The sequence below is a fragment of the Artemia sp. Qi Xiang Cuo genome, unplaced genomic scaffold, assembly GCF_049724085.1.
Source record: "Artemia sp. Qi Xiang Cuo unplaced genomic scaffold, ASM4972408v1 HiC_scaffold_22, whole genome shotgun sequence".
In the NCBI taxonomy this organism is placed as follows: Eukaryota; Metazoa; Arthropoda; class Branchiopoda; order Anostraca; family Artemiidae; genus Artemia; species Artemia sp. Qi Xiang Cuo.
In genome coordinates, this window is record NW_028297431.1 from 1,279,430 (window position 1) to 1,291,122 (window position 11,693).

General features: G+C 34.8%; 1 pseudogene; it reads right to left on the reverse strand.

The window, feature by feature from the left end:
* Positions 1–207: 207 nt before the first annotated feature.
* The window catches only part of LOC148939034 (sonic hedgehog protein-like), a 36,727-nt pseudogene continuing 25,241 nt past the window's right edge, over positions 208–11,693 (reverse strand).

The window sequence follows — 11,693 nt, forward strand, 5'->3', positions numbered from 1 at the left end:
AACGCAAAGAAGATTCAGGTAAAACTTTGAAGGCCACTTTTTTACTGCTTCTCCAGCCACAACTGAAACGACTTGGGCTGAGGAGACTGTGACTATGATACCTTGCTTTTACTGGCAAGCTTGACTAATTATAACTCTGATAATGTATATTTTCAATTATTCCTGCAGCTACTTAGGGCTCTGGCTACCTACAATAGCTACTACAACTCACTGAGATGTTCCTTTCATGCGCCCTAGTGGTTTCACTCTAGAAATACAGCCAAATTGTGTCCTTTGTGGCAGATTACACTTTTTGGTCCTGGAATTGAAACAAATTTTTATAAAAGTACATAGATATTTATACTACCTTTCACATGAATTGTTAAATAGCTTTTTATGATGCTCCAGCCTCAAACTAGTAGCAAAAAAAGAGACACATTAGCGCTTTCCATACAACAATGATTTTTCCATGCAATGATTTTTTGAACAGAAAGTAAGGGGCAGATTTAATGCTTAAAACAAACAGAAACTATTATTTCTATGAGATGGGCTACCCCTTCTTCAACCCTCGATCTTAAAGTCTCGATCTTAAAGTTGAAATGTCTTTTTACCTTCCCTTCAAACCGTTTAAAAATAGCCATAAAATAGTTTATATAGAGTTACACGTCACTGTATATAAGTTTTAAGGATGGAATTTTACTCCCCCCCCCTTTTAAGCGTGACACTTTTCTTGGAATATTACCTCCATAAATTTTAATCCCCACGGAAATTTTTTTCATTTGGAAAATCCTCCTCAGACAGAGAAACCTTCCATCAAAAAAGTTTTTACAATTTTAATATCAGACCCTATATGTAAACAACGGGAAAATCTCATGTCATCCCTTTCCCAGGCCGCTATTCGTCTTCTTATGATCTCCCAAATTGTGTTATTTTCATTAAAATCACAGGACTTCTTGGATATTTCCTCCCTTTTATGAAAATTCCGCAAATAGCTTTTGGCTCGTAGCTTTAAATGAGTGATATTAAACTTAAATAACTTTATATATTTGGAATCAAGACAAAAAGTTACTTGACATAGTCACTTGACTTAGAGCTGTTTGACATAGTTTTTATAAATTATAAGCACTGTTGGCATCAAAAAATTTTGTTCATAATAATAGATTATGCTAGATAATAGAAGACAACAGAAATAGTAGTTGTGTTAATTAAATTTGGTACATCAGATGCATTCGTGAATCTGTAGTTGCAAAAGCTAAGTTTAAAATCTTCAGGGACTGAACAGTGCCAGGAACAGAGCAGATAGCTAAAAGCAAGCTAGCTCAAAGAATTGACATTACAGTTCTTCCCAGATAAGTTTTAATTCGCTCAATTGAATTTCTTGATGCAATTTAGCTATCATGGCTGACATAAATAAGTAAAACAAAAGGCAACTTGGGTTTGATCCAAATCATTGTGCTGAGTTTTTGCCCCCACAATCGAATTGGAGTCATCCGTGAATTTCTGGTAAGGACTACATTGTACTCACCTAGAAATCTAAGTTATGTCTCTTCTTGTTGACTATGAACGATATTTAGCTTTACTTCTAGTTTTTAAGGGTTATTTTTTCATTTTAGACCGCCAGAACATGGGACGAAGAACGCTGTTTGTAATGTTGATAGCATTGCAAACAGGCTTGATGGAAATTTTACCGGAATTGTACCTACCGAGATTTCTATTGCAATCAGAATATTCCAACCTATTAGTAGTAAACAAAAACACTCAAACACCTAAAATCTTGTGTATAATTGAAGCTGATGAAAGTTCCAAGGCAAATTTACGCGAAGACACAAGGCAAGGTCATTTTGCCTTGAAAACTACGGAAAATGGAGAACTGGCGTTGATACTGACTAAACCATTGGAGTCAGAACTTACAGTCACATACCACCTTCTGATTACCGCCATCAGTGAACAGGTAGTATCTTCATATAAAAGAAATCACAAGATAAATAGTGTATAAAACTACATATATTGGTACTGTATGGACCTTTATCCATATATTCTATGCATTAACCCCTTTTAACCAATTGAATAGTTTTCTTTTAATAGCTTTAATAGCTTAATAGCTTTTAATAGCATAATAGTTTTATAAGATAAATAGTGTATAAAACAACATGTTGGTACTGTATGGACCTTTATCCGCATATTCTATGTATTAACCCCTTTTAACCAATTGAATAGTTTTCTTTTAATAGCTTTAATAGGTTTCTTAATAGTTTTTTTTTTACCTTGTGTAAAAAATTGTGTTTTTGTCAGTGCTATTTTACGTAAGCTCTCCTATAAAATATTACGATTATGACGTCATTTGTCATCTTTTTTACGAAAAGTTTTTTGTCAAAAAAGTTTTGATTTTAAATTTTGTGTTTTGTTAATTGAAAAAAGTGAGTATATTTAGCAAAGTGCTTTAAAACGAGCCCTTAAATAGTTTTCTGTGACGCCCCAGTGCCAGGAAGGGTTTGCGAAAGCATAGGTTGGCTGGCCCCCAGCCCCCCATTGCACTTCCTGGCTGAAGGGCCACGAAACGGAGATCAGCACCGGTTTGGACCTTAAGGGTCTAGTGCGCATCCTTTACCTTTTTTTTTTACCCCAGTGCTCGTATCTGCAGAGAAGAAAAAAAAAGATTGATGAAATGGTATTAGCTTTCTTTATTATTTGTCGCCATTGGCTCGAATCAAAAGAACAACATCATCTTCTTGGAAGGGGTTTTAATTCACCCTTACTCACCCTTAGAGGTACCAGTCAGGCTCATTATATAAATCTCCAATTTTCTTTCAATGCCCCATCAGCCTCTTTGCTGCTCCTTTGTACTACTCCAGCAAATCTTCGCCACCTTGGAATGCTAATCTCCTGGATTACCCTTCAGGGTTGATTTCGGGAAATGTTTGCCCTGTCTCTCTCTTTAAACTTTGGTTGAGGTTGGTTGTCAGTCGGGAACTTATGTTTCTTTCTACGGCGCTGCTTCTCCTGGAAATAATCATTTTTGTTGTAAACAGTTTTCCCAATGATTTATATATTGGAATATAAGCGACAGGGAGACCTACAACAAATAGCAAATAAAAACGATGTTAAACAAAATATACATTAAGAAGATATATATGAACAAGTATGATCAATCAAATAGGAAGCAGACACAAGCGAAAGTGTTGAAAATGATTAATGACCCCAAGGAGCTAAAAAAAAGAGCATGGAACAAGCGACAGCAAGAAGTACATTGAATTGTAATGAAAATGTTGCTAAACAAATACTACGGTTAAAAAGCACATCAAAATTAAATTTTACAAAATAATATAAGAATATAAGTAAATCTTAATAGCTAAAGCAAAAGGATGAGAATCACAACAAATCCCCTATGAAAATAATTTACAACAAAATATGTGCTTAGGAAACTTGCAGCAGGGAGAATCACAATGAACCACAAGCAGAAATGGTGCAGAGCCAAATCTACGGTTAGAAGACATTTAACAACGAGCATGATGAATCGAATATGAACCAGACACATGTAACATTTTACAAACTGACAAGTGGCTCCGAAAACCTGAAGCAAAGGGCATGGAACATGTGACATCTATATTAACATCAAATCATAAACGAAAATTTTGTTCAACAAAATTTATGGTTAGACGACAAATCAAAAGTACTAGGCAATCCAGATTAATGAATCTGAACAGCCGAAAAAAAGGCATAAAGAATATTTCTAAGGTAATGATGAACAAAAATGAAGGACACTGAAATTTGCAGTCAGAAGACATAAAACAACAAGAATAAAAATGAATAACAATTGATTATAACGGGCAATAAAACTTGGGTTCGCAAGACAGAGTTCGGTAATGACGAGTAAAAGATATTAGAGCTTTTTAGCATCCATTTTGTACAAACTCCTTAGAGACATTCCGACTGCCTGAAAAGACACTTGAAAAAATCAGCCAATTGTATTATTTTTCTTGTAATACGACTATTGAAAGACTAATTATGCTACTTAAAACACAAAAATACATTTTGACTATCAATTGTAGTCAGTAAAGGAAAGAAACTATCCAATTTCTGGATTTGGAAAATCCAGAAAGTGGAAAATCTCATGACAACCTAAAGACTTTTTCTAGTCATTTCAAATACAATACAATGTCTTCTGAAAAAAGACTGATCTTGCGTTTTTTCGACTTTTTGGTAAAATATAGCTCATTTCTTCATATTGGAAAGGTCCTTATATGGAAAAATATTAAGTTGATTTTTCTCTATTTTTATTTTGCAGTTGTTTTTTATTGAGCATGGATGGAAAGCATTTTTAAGCATTTTTAAGTTTTTATATAAGATAATACAGATTTTTGTTTACTATTAATATATTAGACAAACAAATTTCACCACTTTTAATAAAAGTTTTATTATGAAGCTTTGAATGGATTTCTATGAGGGGAAAATGTTCATATATTTGGTTTGAAAATTGGTCTAATCTTCGTATTTTATAGGGTTAACAGGATATAGGGTTAACATGATAGGGTTAACAGGATCCCATCACTTCAAAACTCTTAGTATGCACAAATATTAAGCAACCATTCCTCTCACCATGCCCAGAGAGTCTCAACTTCAGCCCTTTAAACATTCCTAATATATCAAAGATGCACCCTTTTGACAACTTTTGCTCCATACATTGTCTTTTGCTTTATTTAAACTTCCAAAATCAATATACCCTGATAGTCTTAGCTGAATAGCTATAATTTAAGTGTGATATCACAGTTGTTTCTTCTGGATAAAATTCAAAACACATTGCGTATTTTCGTCTAGTTTGACATACCTGAAAACATATCCTGAAGTTCTTGCGTAGTAGCTTTATCTTTAACTGAAATGTTCTAGAGACAAACTTTAGTTATTTGGATAGGCATAGTTTCTCTTTATCTAGTTTTGCATCCCTTTCAACGTCCTCTGTGAGTTTCATATTATTGTACAATACTATTTCTGAACTAATGTATCTCTACTATTTCGACAGCCGGGATGTGCTGAAACTCTTTTGATTTAGTCAAATTTCAGCAATAGTAGTTGACGAAGCAGAAGTATTAGTAAACGCAATAGCGGTAGTAGCATCAAAAGTAGTAGAAGTAGTAGTGATAATAGCAACAATAGTTGTGGTAGTAATAATGACAGCAGTAGTAAGGCTAGTAGTAGTAGCAGTAGCAGCAGCAGTGGTAGTAGTGGTAATAGTAGTAAATAAACAATTTTTACAAAACACTCGATTGTGAGCATTATTCAAAGCATTATGTAAAACTTGTTCGCGTAAAGACAGGTAATGAGCTATATTAAGCCTAAGAAAGACATAAATATATCTTCATCTCGTATTAAAATATTTGAAATTATCTCTACAGGTAATACTGTGTGAATCCTTTCACTTCTCACCCTCTGTGTATTGATCCCTTTTAAGCAATTTCGTTTCTTTTAATACTTTGGATTGACCAATCACAAAAATAATGTTGTAAGGTTGCCCTTACTATCAGGGCTAAAATTTGGTAGCGTGTTATAAACTGAGGCTTTGGGTAAGAATCGGTACTCAGCATTCAGTGACAACTGATATTTATTATAAAAGAAGATAAAAAGGATAATATTCTAATTCTAATTATTTTGAATACTTCTAAACCTCTTCTAGGTCTGTTGTCTATGGTCTATTTGTTCAATCCACAAATTTTTATCGAAAAGAAAAGAATTAAGTTAATTCTAAGCTATTTACGGGCATATTTTTCTGTTTTTTAATCAATTTTAATTAGATTATGCATCCTTTAATTTATAACAAAAGTACCCAGGGTTACATGACTATCAGCAAGATTCAAAACACTTTATAAATCTATCGAAAAGCCTCAAAGGGGTATTTTCACCCTGACTCCAATTTCAGTTTAAATGGCTAAAATGTAAGTATTAAATTATTTCAAAGTAGGATCTTGATTTAGCCTAAGCGAAAGAAATCTCTCTGAAGTTTGTTACTTTATTTTAGTGTTATTCTCAAAGGAAATTTATTCAGGTTAGTAGTAGTTTTTTTTTTATACTAATTCATAAAGAAAACACTTAATCATATTCCTTGGTTCCGAGGCAAAACTACCGTGGTTTGTCTCTCATCCGTAAGCTATATTCATTTTGCTAATTGATCCGTTTAGCGACCTTCCCTGCTCTCTTAACCAATCAACCACTTTTTGTTAAAAAGTAGTTTTTTCCAGTATTTCAAGGCCTTACATTCCTTTTTGTTTTATGCCCAAAACTGGTATAAATTAGGTCTTCAAATATTTATCTCGGGTTCAAAATCCGTTCGATTCTTGGATAAAGGAGTGTCACTACTAGATATATGACTAGTTACGTAAAGTGAAGTTATGTTCAAAATTCAAGCTAATTTGAAATTGTCGCTATATTTCTGATCTATTGAACCGAAAGGGAATTCCAAATTTTACTGAAATTGAGTTACCAAATTACACAAAATTAAGGCCTCCTTACAATGTTTAGCTTTTGTTTGATTTATAGGGTATTAGCTCATTTTATTGTCTGTCACCGCATCTAGTCAGTGTACATCTTATTATGTGTATGAACACAATAAAAAAAAGAATAATAGAAAAATCAATTATTCTTAGATGCGCAGAAAAGTTTAATGGGGATTGAAAAGCAAATGCAAAATCTGTTTTTAGTGCCTTTCTTCTGATTTGGATCATCTGGCATCTCCTTTGTACAGTGGATTGTGATATCAGGGATATAATCGTAGAATTGAGAATAAATAATGTCTATCCACATTTTCAAAGGACTTCCCACTCCTTTTTGGCGATTCGTCCAAAAGACTACTTGAAAAAATTGAGGAAGTATATCATGTTTCTTTTAAGTTAGAAGACCCTTCCCTCTATAAAATCACCCTGTTGTCCTATCCTTAACAACTAAGCCTATCTGCAAATAAGCTAATTCTAGAAAATATGGCTCTCCTTCCACGGGAAATTTCTTCCCCACCATGAAAAAACCCTGCAAGAAACATTCTTCCCATGTAAAATACCCCTAGCCTGGAAAATGTCCCCCATAAAATTCCATTCTAGCTGAAAATTTCTTGCAGACGATTCCCTGCTGAAAAATTTTTCTTAACACACTTTGATTTGAAAAGACTTTAATTTCTGAATTTCTAAAAATTATTTTGTATCCCCCCCTCCCCCTTTACGTGGCATATTTTTCACAAAAATCTACATGTTTACAAATGGGAGCTTGAAACTTTTACAGTGAGGTTCTTGAATACGCTGAATTTGATGGTGTGATTTTCATTGAAATTTCTTGAAGTTTACAGTGGGGAGGGGGGGATCCCACTAATTTGAAAGTAAGGGAAACTTTTGAATAATTGCAGATTTTGATGGGTAACATTAAACTTCAGGAGTTTAGCGATCTTCAATTCAACAAAGTGTAAGATCGTTATCACGAACTGTTCGATAATGATAAGTTACTATTCTAAGTGTAAGCTTCTACACTATCTAAGAATTGGTACTTCCAGTTTGGAACTTCTTTTCTGCTCTGGAACCTCCATTGAAAGACTAATCGGTTATCACTAAAAGAGGTTTAAACCTAATACTGTCTGATATTGAATCAAGTGCCAAGAAGGGATACGTTCGAATTCCATTATGTGAGCCATTTCGTTAGTCATGGTCCAAAAAAATACGGACGCTCTCTCTGCGCGTCCACGCTCTGAGAGAGCGTGGACTCAAATAGAAAGGTAAAAACTTATACTCTAGGATTATACAGACGATTAGACATGCTAGCGAAATGAATAATTCTTTGGTGGTTTTGAAAGTTCAGGGTCAAAAATAGGATTATAAATAAAATTTGAACCGACGAAGTCGTTTAGATTGTGAATAAATAAAAGCAACAGAAAAATGTTTGGTAACAAGGGAAACTATCAAATTGATAGCATTGCTAACCTGGGTTGTAATATTAGCGAAGATAATAGGGATGATTTTAAAAGTAGAATAGCCGAGGACCAATATGTTCATTCAGCCTTAGAAAAAAAGGAGACAAGAAAAGGTCTGGGAACCACGTCTGTGATCCAGGATTAAAATATTGGAAGTTATAGTGATTATTATTATCAACTATGTTTCTTAAATGTGCGAACTTTAGAAATAAAGGAGGATTTGTTATATATTTTTCGGACAAATTTTCCGCGGATATTTAGCTACCTCTTTGACTGACTGTATTTCAAACAGCGATTTTCCGATATGTGATTTTCAGACAAAAGTAGTTTTATGCCACTTTCTAGGGCTATAAGGAATAAAACACTGAGATGGCAATGAAAAAAGTGCGGATGAAAAATGACTGATTGCCAAAGATCCTTCATCTCGGTGATCTATCTAGGACCAAAAGACAAGGCTGTCCATAAATGAGGTGGGAAGAGGCTATACGAAATCATCGAAAGAAAATTTGAGTTTCCTGAGGAGGAGGGGAAAAGAGAGAAGTTTTGAGTAAACTGGGTTAGAGAAGAGATGCGCATATGTGGCTTGGCTTCAGATGAAATGGTGTAGTGACTTGTTCATAGCATTTAATAGGTATGCTGCACGTAATTACAGTTAGAATATACAACTACTACTAATACTGCTACTAGCAATCCACTGCAATACCATGCCACTTGTGGCCAAAACGGCCACATACACTCCTCCGCCATCCTAATCTATCGCAAGTCTCTCTTTACACCCCCCCCCCCCATGAAAGTTACCATTTCTCTTATATCTTTCTGTTTGTTATCCTCATTTTTCAAACGTGAACGATCTGCATTCCATTTAGCCCTTGGCGGTTGGCGAAAAAGGAACAATTTTCGGAAATCTATCATCTTTCATCAGCAGAACATACCCTATCCATCTCAACCTTTTTCTCATTATAGCCGTAGAAATCGGGATTGAACCACACTCTTCGTACCGTCTGCTGTTTGAATACGGTCAGTCAGCCGCGTACCCAAAACTTACCGTTGGTAATTTTGCAGGACAAGATACATCAAATCTTCTGTCGTTGTTTGGAGCACCCATGCTTCAAATCCATATTGGACCACTTTCATCACTGTAGTATCTAATGCTCAAATCTTGGCTTACAAAGTTTACCTACCTATTTTCTCAAACTTTTTTCAGCTGTGAAAACAACCTAAGCCTTGTCTAATCTTCTTGTAACATCTTCACCCGTTGATTTGCAAACTTATCTTCCTATCCTTCCAAACTTTTTTCATCTGTAAAAACGCCCCGAGTCTTGTCTATTCTACTTTGTAAAATTAATTTTCAAGCCTATTCTAGCACCCTGAATTCGCAAAACATCTAGAATCTCATTCTTTCTTTTCACACTTTTATCTAGGATGCCTAAATCATCAGCATAATTTAACTCCAGGATACCTATTCCTCCCCATATGATCCCCGTGAAAACTAATAAAAGAGAAAAGCTGTTCAAATGACGAGATTTTAACTTTCATTCAAAGGGAGTTTGCCATAGTCTTTACAATTTTTTAATCTTGACTATGATCAGATACCAGATTTTAGGTGTTTTAGGCCTTTTCACGAAATCCACATAAATTTGCTGTTTCAGGGATTTTTTTTCTATTAAAGCTAGCCAAAATGCTATCTACTTTTCTATTTGCTTAATTGTCAGTGTAAATCTTTATTTTTCATTTTAAGAAAATAGGATGCAAAATTTACAATAAATTACTAAAACTCAATCTATCAAAATCCACGAAAATACACATGATGGACCACGTCTTTGGCTCTTTTTTTTCCACCGCGGCGGTATTTTATGACTGAAGCGAGCCAGAAAATTCAATTTTCTTCGACTTCGATTTCAATTTCATTACTGAAGTGAGCCAGAAAATTCATCAACCAATTCATCAATTCAATTTAGAGGGTTGATGAAACAACATTGACTTGATAAATTCATCAGGTCTTTGATTTGAACTAAAGTTTCCTTTGGAGGATACGTGTACACTCTATTGGACTTTAAACTACTTGACTGCCCTGACCATTTGTGTATAACAGTTAAAAATATTTAGAACTTATTTTTTGGTAGTCTGGATTTATTATAAGATTTATTAAATTAAATCTAGCATACCATCTATTGAAATACAACATCTGTGTTATTTCTCGCTTTACTAATCTCACCCTTTTATAATTGTATCCTTCTTCTTTTGTTCTAGGGGGGACGAGATTCGTTAGAAATCACAATTGTCGTGAAGGATGACGACGCAAAGGAAAAGGAACTGGCCCCAAAAATCAAAAGCGTAATCAATTTTCTTTTTTTTTTGTCGTTTTACATGTATTTTATTGACTTTCATGGATTTATACTTGACCTAAGTCTGAAAGGTTTTAATGTAGCTCTAAAAAAATAGTTTTAACCAATTTCTTGAAACTGGCAATTCGGAAAAGGCGGAGAGTTGTAATTGCCAATAGTTGAACAATTCTAAGCATTTATACCCCCTCGGAACACACACCCCCCCAAAAAATATCCCCCTTGGAAAATAATCCCCTGGAAAATATCTCCAGAAAATACCCCCAGAAAATACCGCTTGTGAAATATACTCCCCCCCCCCACACCGACCGAATTCCCCCCATGAAAAATATCCCCCCCCGAAAATACCCCCCGTAGAAAATACCTCCCACAGAAAATACCCTCCCGGTAAATACACCACTCCCCCCCCCCGGAAAATACCCCCTTCCTTGTAGAAAATAAGGCTTTCCAAATTTGAGAATTTTATTTCAGTTTTAGTTTTTGAATTTTCGTAGGGAGAAGGAGTTTTGGTACTTGTATATTATGCGCCATACACTCAAGTTTAGGCTTGAGTGTCTGAACATACTGGTGAAAACACCAGTTTTTTTTCGTTAGTTTCTTCGTTACTTCAGAAATAAACTTGGGCTATAGATTTACACATTAGGGGGTAGGGGTAAAGTATAGCGGGTCTGCATGCAAAATATATTTGGTAAACTTATTCTGCATATTAGATAGATAGATAGAAAAGTGTATTTTAAAGCCAAATATACGGCCATAAACACTGTAAAATAACATTAATGAAAGCCACAAATAACATAAACTCTGATCAGCGATCATCATAAAACAATTAAAGGAAACACTGCATTAACCTAATAATAGTACTTCATCATAAGCATCGCAATAGCACCGCCTAAGTAAAGAACGATGTTGGCACAATGTATTATTTTTTTTTCTTTGGTTTTTTCTTGGTCTTAGACCAGGGCACTTCGTATCGAAGGAGTTGTCGTAGAAACTTCGAAAAGGGCTCATTCGATTGGAAATTGGAGTGGCTTGTGCCCTTTTTATTATCCGAAAGTGATTAGAAGGCAACTAAGACCCCGTCAATGCCCACCATTTTCCCAAACATATCCGATCAAAATTTTGAGATGGCCATTTTGTTCAGTGTATTTGATTTCCAAACAGAAATTACTTTATTGAGCAGGATACTCTCTCACAGCCCGCAGGGCAAGGGTTGTAAGTTATGCCCTGGAGGCATATAAGAAGTTTTATAGAAAGCTTTGAAATAGAAACTTCCAAAGGGGCTCATTCAAACACATCCAATCAAAATATTGAGATAGCCATTTTGTTCAACGTAGTTGAAAGGTCCGGAAATTATGTCTTTGATGGCACTCCTCCCAGAGCCCTTAGGGCAAGGGTTTTAGGTTTTTCCCTGGGGGCATATACGGTTCTTATAG